At 39.3% G+C, this 17,142-nt stretch overlaps 1 long non-coding RNA gene and 1 other non-coding gene across 4 annotated transcripts; one reads left to right on the top strand and one right to left on the bottom strand.

Annotated features, from left to right (window-relative positions):
* Nucleotides 1-1,246: 1,246 nt before the first annotated feature.
* Nucleotides 1,247-9,389, bottom strand: LOC146466557 (uncharacterized). 3 transcript variants are annotated; one of them, XR_014867991.1, is made up of 6 exons: nt 5,790-9,389; nt 3,613-3,810; nt 3,422-3,501; nt 3,163-3,299; nt 2,896-2,944; nt 1,247-2,530 (listed from the first exon to the last, which is right to left on the bottom strand). It is a non-coding gene; the product is annotated as an uncharacterized LOC146466557 (long non-coding RNA). The 3 variants fall into 3 exon arrangements; XR_014867992.1 differs by having other exon boundaries at nt 3,613-3,657; XR_014867993.1 differs by lacking the exons at nt 1,247-2,530; nt 2,896-2,944 and adding an exon at nt 2,959-3,056.
* A 6,391-nt stretch (nt 9,390-15,780) lies between these two features.
* On the top strand, nt 15,781-15,853 carry Trnan-guu (transfer RNA asparagine (anticodon GUU)). The gene has a single exon. It is a non-coding gene; the product is annotated as a tRNA-Asn (tRNA).
* Nucleotides 15,854-17,142: the final 1,289 nt, after the last annotated feature.

Genomic DNA, 17,142 nt, shown 5'->3' with positions numbered 1-17,142 from the left:
ATAAACCACGATGGGAGACTGAAAGGAGGTCATTGAGAAGCTTACGTTATCGTGATGGAATTTCCAAAATTTCCGGTGAGACCTTTAGTAGCGTAACACAAGGGAAACAACGTAACGCGATCTTCGTGACTCAAACTATTGCATTAGCAAGGATAGTTTTATCAATCAGTGAAGGATACAGTTGGAATAAATGAATTAGCTCCAGCATCTCGCGTAAATGCCAGTATAGGCATCTTGTTTTTCTTCGTCGTAGCCACAAATCAGTACATCAATTTATTCATTAAACTCTCCCCTCTCCTACTCGGGATGCATTGTTCTGATTGTCTTCAACAAAAGCAGGCCAATCAAAATCCATTCTTGTCGCGTCTTTCGCGAGGGAGGTGACCCACTCACCCCTACTTATGTGACGTCAAAGCATCATTTGATTTATTCATTAATCTTGCATTAAATTTGTGGCGCCATATTGTTAACATGTTGTGGACTCAAGTGTGCCGTTTTAAAACAGAAAATTAACCAATTTGAAGCGGTAAATCGAAAGAATAACTTCTAAGGAGCACTCGACCTTTAAAACGGTGGAAATTAGAGGGTTTCTGGCGAAGGAATCTTGCTTGTTTGACAGTTCTAGAACACGATGGGACTTGAGAAGAGGTCATTGATACGCTTACGTTATCGTTATGCAATTTCCGAAATTTCCGGTAGAACCTTAGTAGCGTAACACAAGGAAAACAACATAACGCAATCTTCGTGACTCAAACTATTCCATTAGCAAGGATAGTTTTATCAATTTGCAAAGCATACAATTGGAATAAATGAATCAGACACAGCATCAGGCGTACATGCTGGTAAAGGCATCTCGTTTACATCTACTTCGTCGCGAAATATTTTTGAACATATTCAGTGGTGAGGTGAATAACCCGGGTGCTTACAAATCCGCCTGAAGAATTGTCTCGCTCACTTCTACGAAAAAAATGATGTTCATTCAAAACTGCTACGTACGCTCCCCTTGGAAGTTATAAGAGATAATAACACGCATTTAAACACAAAATAGCTTTTACTGATAACATGCCTTTAAATGATAAGTTGCACAGCCCTTTTTACGTTAAATCAAACCTAACCCTAACCAAACCCTAACCCTAAACTCTTATACTGAGAAAATTACGAAGGAATCGCAGCGGCTTGTACTGAAACACCGGTACCTGCCCGTATTGCTCTCTTCTTCTTAATATTAAATTAATGTGTACTCAAATTCATTTTAACCCATCATGTCAACATATAGAAGTACAAATCATTTTACAGACAAATCTCTTTACACACGGGAACTTAAACTTTCGGTAATACAGCTCAATATTTTACAATTGTAATTCAAAATTCAAGCGTTCTGTGATTCAACATTTCCCTCAATAAGATTCACACCTTTTTTTCCTTTCACCTATAAGATACATTTATAACGCGACAACAAACAAACAAAGGTGAGTATTCATTGTCGAGACTAATACCATTTTAGTTTGAAAAGGCGAGCGCACCAGGGGAATGTGTCCAAGCTACCGAGGGGGGATCTAGTCATTACTTTGAGTGCGAGAGGAGGAGGAGGTAGATACTCCCGCTCCCCTCAGTAGTTTAGACACCTCCCCAGGTTGCGCTCGCCTTTACAAACCAGGATTGTGGGAGTTCGATAGAAGCATACGAGTCTCGAAAATCCCACAGAAAAATAGGGGACTGTGAACAGTCTATTGCCCAGCAGGTACCCGCTAAATGTTTAATAATTAGATAAAATTTTTTGTGCGATATTTTCTGGGACAGCCGGCTACAAAAATTGGCGTTTGCAGTGTACATTTGATCTGGATATCTCTAACCAATTGCCATTAGCTTAGTCGTGCTGTCATTGCGAATTTTTGGAAGTCGCTCCCCCCCCCCTCCCTCCCCCAAATTAAGATAGCCACCCAAGTAATTCAGACTTCATTCACAGTTAACATCACAACATTTCATGCATTGAGACGGGGAGGTATTTTGTGTTGAGTTTTGGAAATCGTCCCGACCGAGTTTTTGCTAGGATTGTAACTTGAACGTCTGTAAGTTACATGGGTTTATTTTGGTTTTTTTTGGTTTTTGTTTTCAACCTTCCCAGTCATCGAGTGGATGTGAATACATGCCGAATGTACTTGCACAAAACGCTGAGCAGTAACCAGGATGCCCATCGTCAGAAGATTCCTAATAAAATCTTAGGCTCTTCCCTGACTTCCCACAACGCATATATCCAGGGGCATCCTTGTACAATGTATTACACCCAAGACATTTTCGGATGTCGTACATAACAAAATATTGGTCTTTCAATTCTTGTGACGCTGCACTGGCCAGTTATGTACTGTTGCAAGCCACCTGAAATGAATCCGTCGTCTGAAAATTTCGTCAGTTACGATGATTTGCCACCTCCGGCACACCAAGCTTAAAACCGCAATGGCAGCATCTCCTTCACTGAACCAGACAAACTGAAAAATCTCTTCTGGAACTTCGTCCGGCAGGCAATTAATGTCTAAAGGGAAAATGTTTGGTATTAACATAAGGCATAAAGCTTTACAACTTTCTTTGGAGATAGCTTTGAAGTAACCCCTCGTGTGTTGAGTATGTAAATCCAAACGGCATTTATTGGCCACATTTTTGTAAAGGGGACGTAATAATCAACTGTGACTTCCGATACTTCTGAGACGACTCATTTAAAGGGTACACTGTTTTTAATTGACCAAGATATACCTAAAAGACGTTTTGCGCATCCAATGGATGTGGAAAGCAGCAGATCATTCCACATATGTTTTTTTTTTTTTTCACTTATGATAACCTTTTCGTTTTCAAATTGAACAACTCGGAATAGACTTATGAAATCTTCCAATTGATACTTACTGTCAGTCTTGCTGTCTCCATCACTTCTAACACCGGCATCTCGCGCTTACTAAAAGAAACAGCACACAATAAGAATTGTTGACCGTGATTGTGTGTGATTAATGGGAAAGACAATGTTTAGCATGGCGGTCAAGGACCCACTCTCCTGATCTGAACTTTCTCTGAAAAAATCAACGCAGAAACCACCTTTTTAGTACTACTAACATAGATTCACTCTGAAGAATTAATACTCTATGTTCTTTATATGCTAATTGCGCATTTACGTACCCTTAGTTTAGATTTCCTTCTGAGCTTTGCCTTGCTGCGATTGGCTGTCAATTTCTGCGTTATTTTTATCTGTCCTTCTTTTTGGTTTTACATCACAGTCTCCGCCGGCTTCTTTTCGTTTCTGTTCCTTGCAATCGCTATTCAAATTGATAGAATTTTTAGTTACAAAAATACGGGGTTTGTCATATTACGTCTTATCATAATGATTTTGAAACCATTTTATCTTGCAAATGTAATAAAATTTCAGTGGTACACCTACCTTTGTGTTAACTGACTAATACATTCGTCAGTGTGGAGTAACACATGACCTATATACAACCGGAGCTCCTCACAATCTCTCTATTAACAAAAAATGTGCGATACTTTAGTGATCCTGTTAGTAAGTATGTGCAAAAATTAGACTTGTAGCTTGCCGCTTACGTTTACAGTTACAGTAGAAAATACCGATACCTGTGTGAAATTGGGCCTCCATTCCTTTGCAATGCATTCTGCCATCTGTTGATATGAGATGGATCAAAGTATCAATGAAGTGGTTGTCCATTCACAAGAACCTTCCAAAATCACTTTTCCATACACAGGCTAGGCACTGGCAACTGTCGGGTGCAACACAGGTTCCATGAGTAGAGTGGCACCCTTGTGAGCAGATTGCTATTACAAAATATAGACAAATAAAATCTCAAGTGAAGAATAAACACATTTGGATAGTATTGATACTGTATAGCCTCTCAATTTGAAAAATGATCCAGTTTTTATCTACTCCTCATTGCCCGCCCGAACGCATGTTATGAAACTACTGATCATGGACATCGATAAGTTCTTCACAAGTTGGCGCAAGTAAGGATATTTTACTGTGTTTTCTTTCCTTTGTGCCAAATAACCGTTGCAGGACACAACCCCTTTAATCATTGGTTTGTTGTTGGTTTAATCAATTTGTTGGTTGAATGTTGCGAAATTGCAAGAAGAGCTAACGAGTAAGTAACATCGCCCACAACTTTTGAAATCGCGATAGACGCAGGATGTGACGTTGTGTGCAACACATCGTGAACGTGTCTTGCAACTCCGTTTAAGGCAGGCTCAATACATCTGACAGTAATATAGCGAAAACAGAATTTGAACAAAACACAGCCAGGAGCCTAGGATGCTGGTTTTTTTTTAATGAATGCCAGAGAGCGGCCACAGGCAAAAATATCTTAGAGTACCATTCAAAAACCTTCATCATTATTCACTCTGAGACTGTAAAACACAAAAAGTAATTCGATTTTCATTCAAAAATGTGCTTTTCTTAAAAAAATAAAAACTTTTAAGTATCCAGGTACTTTGAAGGAACCTCTTGATAGTAGTTGTATGGGCTCGTTTAGGGCTGATTTTATGCAAATAAGAGGCATTGGACTATGATTGATCTATTAGACGTATCGATGTTTTATACAAATGAGATAACGTCAGGATCGAAAAGAGAGTCACGTTAGAGGGTCATGCAATACCGAAAATAGGTGGAATTGTGCCCAGTCCCCTCCCGAGTCAAAGACACCAGAAATTAAACTACCAACAAAAGTTAAATGGAAAAAACCATACTTTACAAGCGGGAACTTGGGCGTCTCCCTAGTGGTCACGCTTCTCTTTTTACAATTCACACAACAGTTCTGCTATTTCCTCATCTTCGGGGGTGTATCTTACATAACTGTACGTGTACGTTTGGAAAGTAGTACGATCAACCACGCGCTTATTACACACTAACTGATATTTCTTGACTTGGCGGGTTGTCTCCATGGCGTGCTGTTTGGCGTCACGATCGATGTGGTGGGTCTTGGTGACGTTGGTCTAGCGCGCCCCCTCTTCCAAGGGATTCTAAATGTCGTCCAGGACGTTTTGGCGCAAAACCTGTTAATTCATTTAACAGGGTCCTTTACATTTGAGAGACAGACCATTCTCGTCCCCAGAGCCCCAACGTTTTTTTTAAATTGTTGAACGAGTGACTCTGGGTCCATCCAAAAATATCTTTTTTTTTCATTGGCTGTCAAAAACCTGATGCGCTGTAAGGTGAAAAATGCTACGCTTCTCCTCATTTGTCTTTACTTCCTAATACTGAGCAGTACTGAGCAATAATAATACTGAGCAAGCGCAATGGTAATTTATCCCACTGAGCATGCGCTACCGGATGTCGTGAAATTCAAGACATCCGGTAACGGCTGTTACCAGGGCCTACGATCCAACCGCTGACCAAAAGATCGTAGGCTCTGGGAACGAGGATGGGGACAGACCGCGTTGAAAATTACGTGCGCATGACGCTGATGCACGCAATGTTATAGATAATAACACTCGATGCTATCGTTGCGGGTTGATGTTGCCCAAGTGGTGACCGATTTTACTCGAGTTTAATTAATTTGGCCGCACAAGATATTCAAGAACGGAACAAAATCACCGTGGACGTGGTGCGAAAACTGGAAGTTGCGTTTAATACTACATGTCATGTTACAACGTGTATCCTGGTCTGTACGGTTAATTGGCAAGTTTTCCTTTCTTTTACGGAATTAACAGATGTTAAATGTTCCCCCCTACATCAATGTGGTTTTGTCATTATCGTGCCTTTTTCCCACTTTTTCTCTATGGGATATTTACTTTTAGCGTACCTTTTCCACAGGACGTGGACCAGGAGTAAGCTTTCTGCCATCCACTGCAGCATGAAATGATCGTCACATTGACACGTCTTGTTCTTTGAACAGTGCGGTAAACCGTCCTTGCTCGTTTAAATAAAAACAAAAACGCAAAAATGATTCTATGACAATTTTGTAAAAGCAAACAAGACTTATGAATGCAAATGATGAATTGAAAACATGCAGCTGATGCCATGTCACCGCCCCTCCATGTGGAACAAAAGAAAAACATAAAACTATGAGACTTTTGAATGTTTTGAAAGAAGCAGCAATGCCGCTAAGGTTGTCATTATCATCATCATTATAATCTCAGTCATCAAGCGATTACTTAGATAAGGGGTCCATTTCAGTAACAGTTTTTCCAGAGCTGTGTAATACAAAATACGAGACATAATTCTGGGATTTTATGTATTGCTATACGTGTATACATAGTTCACTGAGGTTTTGAAACCTTGCCATGGAAAAAATGATCTACGCTTTATGTTGCAGGTGAATTTTTACCCTAGTCTGTGGGAGTTGGAGGAGTTACAAGACATTTTAAAGGACTTAGCCTTTGTAAGCGGAAGACATTTTTAAGCTTTCATTAATTTATATCTATCTGTAAAGTGTGATAAGAGATTGATTGAAACTGGAAATTTTTATGTAAGGAGAAGCATAAAAACAGAAGGTAATTTGAACGCCTTTTTGGGTCTCTGGGGGTGGGAATCTGAACATGCCTATCTTCAAAAGTTTAAAGGCCCGGGGGCCGGGAAAAATAGGCTTGTCCTGGAAGACGATGAAGCAGTCCAATTGATAGACGTATTAATCATTTCTGCGTCGATAGATTCTGACTGTTGTTATCCAAAGTACAACGAAAGAATATTCAGAACGAAATCAGTTTTGTCAATGAGTTTTCCATTTTCTGGAGAAACTGCAAAGCCTGGGGGGCACTCACCTTGATGTAGAACACCTTGACCAGCCCCACCAGCCACAACTTGTAGTTGAAGCCGTGTACACCACTGTTGCTGTAGTTGCATAGTAGGACTCAGTCTGGGAAGTTTGTCTAGAACAGACGTTCGTCCGTTATCTTGTTTTCTAAAAGATCGTGGATATCTATGCTATATGAGATGCCCCTACGCTTCCTACATCTATCCAAAACACGCTGGATCGTAATAAGTTCAGCTTCAGCGGCTAAATCTGCACACCGCAAGTCCGTATGAGATGTTTGGTATACTGGACGAAAAAATGGATTTGCTCCAAATTGGCACTTAGCAAATTTAAGCAAATTTCGTAAAAAGATATAGCAAACAAGTAGCAATGCTAGTAAATGCCGCATTTGCTATAGGTTTTGCACAGGGAAGCAAATGGGTATGCAAATGCGGCATTAAGTACGTAGTACAAGAGAATTGAATAGGCAATCAATTTCTGTTTGATTGTACCCCTCTCTTCTAAGCGTCCTGAGCACATGGAGACTGAGACTTGTTTGTTTTTGTGGCATCAGAGGTGATGGGTTGGAATCCCGTTCAAGCCTGATTTTTTTTCAGGCTTTCTTTTCGCAACGCTTGAGTTGTGTAAATAACTGCGAGGGTCTTTCTTCTATTTAATCTTTCACCCGCAGTTCAAATATATGTTTCATATATTCATATCCAGTTATTCATCCTTCGCGGGTATATTACGAACTCACAATATGACCAGCTCCCAGTTGGCTTGATAACTCAGTTGGCAGAGTACCACACTGGCATCGCAGAGGTCATGGGTTTGAATCCCGTTTAAGCCCGAATTTTTTTTTTTTCAGGCTTTCTTTTCGAAACTGCTAAAGTTGCATAAAATAACGGCGAGGGTCTTTCTTCTATTTAATCTCTAACCCGTAGTGTTTAAATATATGTTTCATATAGTCAGATATCATATTTCATTTGTTTATTTCCTCTTCCCTCGCTAGTGAATGGTGCCGGTTGAAAACGTCGCAATATGTTGTAAAGTCGGTAATCATCTTTGCAAGAATATGATCTAAAAGTTCATGACAGTGGCTGCTGTCACAACTTTAATTTGAAACCGAAAAACTTACATCATCCCTTTCAGATTTGAGTACGCCCAGTGATAAATAAGCTTCAAAGCTTCCTTGTACATGAAACTATAACTTATACATCAGATGTGTGAAAAATAAAATGAAAAAAATAATTAAAAGACTGGCCGAATACTAACCGGCCACCATAGTCACTCACTCAGTTAGTCAATTAGTCAGCTTCTCGTGTTTCCCAGACAGTCGATTCGTAATCAGTCAGCCGTCTTTCATTCATTTAGCCTGTCATTCAGTTGGTCAGTCATTTATTAATTCCGCCTGTCACTGAGTATCTCGATCAGTCAGTTATTCAGTCAGTCAGTCAGTCAGTCAGTCAGTCAGTCAGTCAGTCACTCAGTCACTCACTCACTCACTCACTCACTCACTCACTCACTCACTCACTCACTCAATCCGTAAGTGTTCGCTAAGCCAGTCTTTCAGTCAAATAGTTAGTCATTCAGTCGATTAGAAGGCCACTCAGTCATTGGGTCACTCGGTCTGCCTGTCAGCTCTCATTTTGTCTGTTTTGGAACATCTTGCAGATTTTGCTAGCTTCTATTACGTGGCAACTCGTAATTCTCGGAAGCACCGATTTTCGCTACCTTTTTTCCAGGAATCCGTTTTAGCCATGGAATTGTACAAAGGCCTCATTGTTTCATTGTGAGGCGCGGTGTTTAGATTTAAGTGTCCCCAAGATTTTTTTATTAGTTTTCATGGTCTATTTGATAGTAAATTAAAGTTAAGTATGCGCCAATAAACGTCGTTAGCAAAAGGCTTACTTCGACTCATTCCAAGGAGGACAAAGGGCGTCTCGACTAAATTATTACCAACTTTAAATAATAATTGCTTTCGTTTTCGTTCTATTTTGTAATCGCATCTCGCCTGAAAGAAAGGGTTACTCTTTACTCTTCGCGTAACTAACTATACTCTGTGTATTCAGCTTTGGAAAATCCTTTCGCTTCTAATTTTTGTAAAAGAAAAACAACGCCTCTTTGTTTGCATGGGTTCTTCGCATGCGCACAGAGGCTTTAATCGTCTTATGCCCAGAACCGACGAATCCAGCCCTGGTCTCCCGCGCAGCCATTTTTAGGGGACTCGTATTACCTCCTCCCCTAAAATCGACTGCGTGGAAGGCTAATCCAGCCCAAGGAGGCAAACGATTATTCAATTAGCTACCTCATTTACCAAAGTAAAATATTTGAACTTCAGAGCTGTAACTTAAAGGTCGGTGGGACCAGACAACTTTAATTTTGACTTTATCAGGTGAAAGCTATATTTGCTTCACTTTATTTCACCGTTCTTGTCTATAATATTCTGCTGGAAAATGAAATTTGATTTTCTTGTTTAAAGTTTTACAACTAACCCCTGAGGCGTTTTTATTCGTTGTGATCCTTAACCAAATAAGCAATACTAAAGAGCACATCGCTGAAAAAAACTCTTTCAAAGACTCTTTTCTTTCTTGAAGAAAGAATTTTAAACTTGGATACGTTTGTGAGCTATCTGCGAATGTACATAGGCAGGGGCGTAGCAGGGAAGGGGTTTCCAACTGAAACTAACTATGCTCTTTGTGAGTCGGTAAGCCTTGGAAAATCCTTTCGCTTCTAATTTTTGTAAAGGAAAAACAACGCCGCTTTGTTTGCTAATAAATACCCTTGTTGGCAAGGAAATCAAAACAGTCAAAACAAACCGATAGAGTTCCCAAGATAAGAGAAGCCGGAAGTAAGGTTTCTCTTATGTAGTACCATAACTCTAGAGCTCTAACACGAAGCATCTAAAATTATTGGATAATACAAATCTTCAATTCACACGGTGAACCTTTTTATAGATCGGTGCATCCAGACAACTAAAAATTACTACTCAAATGAAAGTTATTTAACGGTACTTTCGTCTTGGCTTCACCCTTCTAGCAGAGCGTTTCTTTCCCGTAAGTCTTTTAGAATATAGTAATACGAAGTCGTTCGTGTCTCTGGTATTACGCGTAGGCTTTTGAGTTGTGGTTTTTTTTTTTTTTTTTTGCAGTTTTGCACTAACCGCAACATTGATAGTAATATCGTTTTATCGAGATAAGAATAAGGACTGAACCCCCCCGGGCATTAGCATTGAAATAAAATCAGATGCATTTCCCTGTTTACCTCATAAATGCACAACGAAGCACAAAAAAAATTCAAAGCAGCTACATCACAAATATCTTACCCAAACTGGTTGAGATTCAAAGGATTTATGACCCTCTGACTGCTTCCTTGAATACAGGAAATAAAGCAGATGAAGAGAAACAACATGACGAAGTTACCGTGATCTCGTCGAAATGTTGACAAAAGGTAAACAATCACAAACTTAGACTCAATTTGCTTCTCAGAAATATGAAACTGTTCTGCAGGAGTTGTTATGCCTAATATAATTGGCCAGTAGACAACTGACGTGCTAAATAATTTAAATGACAATTGCTGCAGGAAGGAGCTGTCATTTGTGTTTTGTTAAGACATGAACAGGCACATGACTTAGAAAATCAATGAAATTTATGATGTGATAAACATTGACGGCAAGTGAAATTAAGTCAAGGAGAATGAAGTAAACCTTCTGACATAATTCTCTACAAGTAACAGACTGTTCCCAAACCTTACTTTTGCTCTAATTGTTAACAATTACGAAAACATGAGACACAAAAAAGGCAAGTGCTACGCATGACTTCTGCTACCTTATTTGCCAAAGTAAAAATGTTGCACTTCATACGCTGTAACTTTAAGGTCAGTGGACCAGACAATTTTAATTTTGATTTTATCAGGTGAAAGCTATATTTTTTTCAATTTTATTTCACCGTTCTGGTCTTTATTATTTTGCTGGAAAAATCAAATTTGTTTTGCAACTAACTCCTGAGGCGTTTTTTGTTCGATGTGATTCTTAACCAAATAAGCAACACTAAGAGCACATCGCTGAAAAACTCTCTTAAAGGCTTTTTTTTTTTTTTTCTTGAAGGAAGAACTTATAACTTTGATACGTTTGTGAGCTCTCTGCAGATATACATAGGCAGGGACGTAGCAAGGGAGGGGGGTCCTGGGGTGCCTGTAATCCTCTTTCCCCGTTTTGTCAACAACATACAAAGCTTATAATTTAGTGTGGCGAAAACACACAAATCCGAAGAATCAATTTTTTTTCCATTGCCAGGAAGTTACATAATCCATTTGCCGAACCGAATATCTGCAGTGGACCACGTTCTTGTTCGTAACCGGCCGAAATTCCGCAGGTCACAGTAGTTAAGACACCTATTGTTTTATATGAACAACATCCGTGGATGTTTGGTCCTTCGCGCCGTGGCAATACGAGCCCCCTGATATGTAAGGTAGAGCAGCGGTAAGAGGCACCCTCGTGCAGGGCGCGCGAAAGTCGTAAGCGAGTTGATTCTCTACTAAAAAGCAGTTTCCTTTGAAAATGTCCAAGCAAGCAAAGATTTCCTACTATATTCATTGACACGGGGATAGGTAAGGAATGTTCTTTATTTGATTTACTAATAGATTCGAAGTCTTTTTCTCCGACGATCGACTTCAAAGTATTGTTCCAGTAGATTAGTGAACTTATGTGTTTTTAGATCAGAGCAACCATAGCACGTTGTCAAAGAAAGCGTCGAGGAGGAGCCAGCTTGCATGCGAGTTAAACTTAGCAATGGTAATAATCTTTCAGTCAAATGTACATGTATGAATGTACGTGACCTTGTTTCGGATGAGCATTGAGCGGGATAACAAGCCTAAAAGAACAGCTGCATCTTGATGAGTTAAGCTCAATGTTACACAACTGACTCTATTCTAGTCTCAAAGCTCATCAGTCCAAATGTTTTTTAGTAAGAGGTGGCGTAAATGATGAGTGGCAAGGATGTTGATGATCTCATCAATGTCGATCGCTCTGCCATAGTGTATGATTGTTCATCATTGCCAGACCTGGCTATCTCTGTGTGGTCATGGTGCTTCTTATATAAGATCTATCAAAACAACCAAAAACTTTCAAAGCAACACAAACGTACCAGCGGCCGCTGGCGCTGTTGCTTTATCGACTATCCCCGATGTTGTATCCTCGTCGCACGCGTCTGTTCAACAACATCAACAACAACAACAACAACAACAACAACAACAACGACGACAACAACAACGAAAAAGATTGTCAGATAGAAAATAAAGCCTCAGTACAATGGGCCTCAGTACAATACGCCCCTGATAGGCTTCTGTGCGATATTCGTGTTGTAGAGGTTGAACTACTTCATTTTCGGTTTCTTTGTCTTTCGGTCTTTCCTACTTGTCCAGGAATCCTAACGTCCCTTTATCGGTGAATAACTATTCGCCAGGCCTAAATCGCCTCAGAAATTCGGATTGGATTGCGAACAACAATGTTCAAGAACGTACAAAAAATGTCGTTAACAGAGCGAAATAAGGCCAGATAGGATTTGCAGAAGGCTGCTTACAGCATCAATTAAATTCGTGAAACAGAGAACTGTTCCCTAAATTATTTTGCGTCTAAAAAAACAGAAACGTACGTTATCATGAGCTTGTTCCCAAACTATATTTTCGTCCCCATTCATAAAACTCAGGAGAGCATGGCATGGGGTGCCGAAACCGAAAAATTGACGGAGTAATGTGGTTCTTGGCAAACGCCCTGGGAATTTTAAGAGTCTTTGTTTTCCGTTTCTCTGAAACGGCTCTTTGAATTTTTATAAGATCTTCACCACGCCTGAGTGGATCGAAATGATGTGTTTTTTCACTTTACAGCTATTTCATTTCGCCCTGAATTCACTTTACAAAAACATGGTTATTTTTTTTAGTTATTTAAATGAAATGTAAAAAGATGAAACATTATAAGTTCCATTGTAAATGGTTTGAACTCAGCAGTCATGTCATAAGCACGTAAATTATGATCATCCGGGTGAGTGTAGTCATGAGAAGGCTTGTTTGGGGTAACTTTGACCGGACGTTTCGACATCCTGAGCGAAAGTTATCTTCAGAGTCAAGGGAATTGTGGAAGGTCAGTAGGTGGTTGAATACAAAAATTGTGTATAATGATCTGTATTGATCTGGTAACCTCATTCAAAACTGACGTGCATCCAAAAAATACAAAAGGACTCCTCTTCTACTCTGTTACAACAATGGCATACATTTTTTTATTCATATAAAAGGCCACTAAGCAACCGTTTTGAATTAGTAAGTCAGGGTAATTTAATCAAAAGAGCTCTTGCACTTTTGTGTTCTCTCCAAAGCGAAAGTATGGGAGAGGAAAGGATATATTTTGAATGCATGTTGTGACTTCCATCAGTATTTTTCAAAATGCTTTAAATACTTTGAAGTCCAGTTCAGTGCTATGCGTGGACAGCATTGAAGCCTGGTTTTAGTTGCTATATGTGTACTGGTGAAACCACTGGAGAGTATTGCTTGCAGCATGACCTACTTGTGTTCGTTTCTGCAAAGTAAGGAGGCAATTGACCTTTTACGTATCCTCCATGTGTTGAACTGGAATTAGCTTGTACACGGGGCTTTAGTGGGGGAATCCTCTCACATGCAAATATTTTTAAATTCTATTCCCCTGCATACCCTCCACTGCAAGCTAGATCCAGTTCAATAGGCCATTTCCGAGTTTCCGTGAACATCATTATGAAAGCGAGGCTAAGTTTCAAAACGTTTCATGTGAAAATTAGTTTTATTTGCATATGAATGAAACTATTTTTCATGAAAAACTTTGCACTTAGCCTTGCTTTCATAATGAGATTCAAAGCAACTCGGAAATGGCTGATTGGCTGGCGGGGTGGTGGGGGGTGGGGGTGGTGGAAGTGAGAGGGACTTCCCGTACCTGTTTTGTTAAAGATTTCTAAGGTCGTTGTCCCTGAAATAATGTAACACAGTGAAAATGAAGTGCAACGTTACTCGATTTGACTAGTTTTATTGCTATTTATTTTCTATAAAATTTTACTTATGTAAGTAGGTATATTGTATTGTTTATTTCTTAACAGCGAGGTCGATGTCATCAGGTAGTGCAGTTTTGTATTTTAAACATAGATGCTCTATGTTATTCAGTAGACTCCAAAAACTTATCGTCAATCCTACAAGAAAACTTGAGTTTTTGGAAGCAGCCACGAAATCTAATTGGATTGCCATCCTCTTTTATAAATCTGCAAGTCTCTTACAAGTACTTCAGCCCTTAATGCCATACATCTGTTCGTGCAAAAAAAGTCGGTGGAACACATCGGATGACCAGAACTACTGGATGGAGATGTTAAATCAATAGTTTTATATTATTGTAAATATTCTCATTGATCACCATTACCAGTTAACGGTGTTTTGGTTCACATTTAGTTTTGTATTTTTTTCTCAAAAGCGTGCAAGTGTAATATACTGTTTGCTTTATAAGGATACGCTTTTAATAATAAAATGATGTAAATATACCTGCGGACATGCATTGTCTTACTACTATTCCGAGAAAGATTTTCGCACAGCCCCATACAGTAATTATACATGCACATAACCCTCAACCACTTTAACGAATATGAATAGAGTTTGAGTCGCAAAATGTACTCATAATTAATGTATGGGGTTGTGCGGAAGTCTTTCCCTATTCCGGAAGGGTATTACTTTAACACTGTATTCGTGTTCTTTTGAGACCAATACCTTTTTAGAACAGAATGGTATTTCTTCGTTCTCCCCTCGATAGCGGAATGACTGGAATGCAGCTTGTTTAGAATAGAAGTAATAGGCCATTTTCGAGTTGCCGTGAACCTCATTATGAAAGCGAGGCTAAGTGCAAAACTTTTCATATGAAAATTAGTTTTGTTTGTATATGAATGAAAACTAATTTTCAATATAAAAACTTTGCACGTAACCTCGCTTTCATAATGAGATTCAAAGCAACTCGGAAATGGCCTATTGAGTCCTTCGTTTGTGAAAGTTTTCTTTTTAATCGGAATAGGCAGAATTGTGTTCTTTGTGAACTGATATTGTGTATTGTTTTTCCTTAATCAGAATATAGAAAATTTGTATGGGTTAGGGTACTTTGTATGTATATATCTGTGTTGTAAAGATGTTACTATTCTCTTTGGAGGCCGTTGTTAAAGGTTTATAACAAAAGCATTTTTATTTTTTTAAGCAAGGAAAGTTTGTATGGTATACAAGGCTGACAATTAAAAGTAAATTTTAGTTACAATGTCTTGTTTCTTCTTCCTCTGGGTATGGTGGAAGAGACTGGTCACCAAGTGCGACCCGGGGAAAACCCACCTTGTGGTCAATGCCGGTGCGACAAATGTAGACTGCAGACTCAACACCTAGCCTTTGCCAATTTTTTTTAGTAATAATATTGTGCAACTTCCGCCAATTCCGCCAAATCGTCAACTTCCGCCAAATTGTGTGCTTGCCGCCTGGAGGCTTTAAATGACAGCCTTTATAGGCCGGAACTTAGCATCCTTCATTCGTGTCTCCTCTTGTTTGTTTAGAAAGGTTGTGGTGCGATTCCGAACCTTGTTTGTCCTTTAACTACGGCTTTGTGTTGTGGAAAATGAAACACCAGTTGAAATTATATGGTTTCTAAGGATTTGAGTTGAGGACGCGGTATTCCCTTATGATATTCGTTAAAATTCCCGCTGTTTTTGCCATAATCATACTCGGACGCCAATTTCATTACTTATACTTGCTTCTTAAGATGTAAAGTATATGAAATGATTCATGCATGAACTGCAGATGTAGATGAAAGTGAGAAGTGATCATCGCATCAATTGTGGGTTCCCATTTTGAATTTTTTTCAGGCTTCCAATTTCCAATTGCATAAATTGGAAAATTCACTGCGATGATCACTTCTCACTTTCATCTACATCCGCGGTTCATGTATGAATCATTTCATATACTTTACATCATTTCACTCCTCTCACGGGAAAATGGGAACCCACAATTGACCTTGCTCCCAATGTGTGGCTTCATAGCTCAGTTGGTAGAGAATCGCACCGTTAACGCGGAGGTCACGGGTTCGAATCCCGTTGAAGCCTGAATTTTTTTCAGGCTTCCAATTTCCAATTGCATAAATTGGAAAATTCACTGCGATGATCACTTCTCACTTTCACTTGTTTCTTATTCGTCAAAACGTATCACGTGCCCAAAAATCGTCGCCGATTGATCACAAGCAAACGGAAACAGTTTGCGATTGTAGTTCCATATCGCTGTTTCCTCGCTTTTGCGTTGCTTTTCGTCGCAAACAAAAAGGTAAAAAATTTTCTATCTCTTGCGTCCTGTTTGCGATATTAGTGAGCTCACGCAACAGGACGGCTGAGGGAAGGGGACGGTGAAATATCATTGTGTGACCAACATGATATCTTAGTACCTTCACATTTTTAGGGGATTTTCGATTAAAACTGGTGTCCTCTCATCTGTGACAACCTGAAAACCATGAGCGGTAGGAATGTTACAATCTCAGAGTCATGAATACTTGGCCGTCACGTTCGTCACACAAGCACAATTTGCCGTCCCACCGCATCAGCCGTCCTGTTGCGTAAACTTGCTATTGGCGATCATCGGCGATTGGTCGGGGATTAACGTGAAAGGTCTTTCCATGCTTTACGCAAACTGTTTGCGACGGAGTTACGCGCATATGGAAACTAGGTTTTAAGGGAGAGCATTTCTTGGTACGCCCTTTTGTTTGAACATTAAAAAGGATTAATTTCAATTTCAAAGAAAAACAACTAAAGGCATTTTTGCGGAAATATCTATATCTTTTTTTATGCAAATTACTTCCGACAGAAATTCTTTGCCCTTTCAAGCCGTTTTAAAATACAAATATCTTTAAATCGTAGCCACCTCAGAAGCTCAATGTACGTTTAGGATGTTCTGCTAAGATTATAGACCCTTTGCCAAAATTTTAGTTTTAGAGAACTCTATAACTAAGAGTCTAAAAAAAAAAAAAAAAAAAAAACCCAGGGTGGTTTCAGGGCCACCTTAAATTTTCTGCTCTAAATCCTTCCCTACAATTTTTTTGAACTTTGCCAAAAGTTGTGGCTTGACTTGCTGATTACAATTTGAAAGTAAAAGTGAGGTTACCGAGCTCGTTTTTTAGTTATAATCTCTTAAAGCTAAAATTAAGGCTACTCTTTTAAAGGTGATCTTGTTGCTATGGTAATATGGTATATAGTCGACAAAACACGTATAACTTGTTTACCAGTAATTAAGCATTCGTTTGACACCATTGCTGTTGTGTCAACTGATAAAGAGTGGTGTAGTATTGATTCGTCGAAGTTTAAGTGCTGGAAACCGGTGCAGCCACCTCAAATTGGGTACATAATTG

Source organism: Pavona decussata, unplaced genomic scaffold (assembly GCF_977016875.1).
Source record: "Pavona decussata unplaced genomic scaffold, jaPavDecu1.1 SCAFFOLD_143, whole genome shotgun sequence".
In the NCBI taxonomy this organism is placed as follows: Eukaryota; Metazoa; Cnidaria; class Anthozoa; order Scleractinia; family Agariciidae; genus Pavona; species Pavona decussata.
This window is presented reverse-complemented; position numbering and strand designations above follow the sequence as displayed.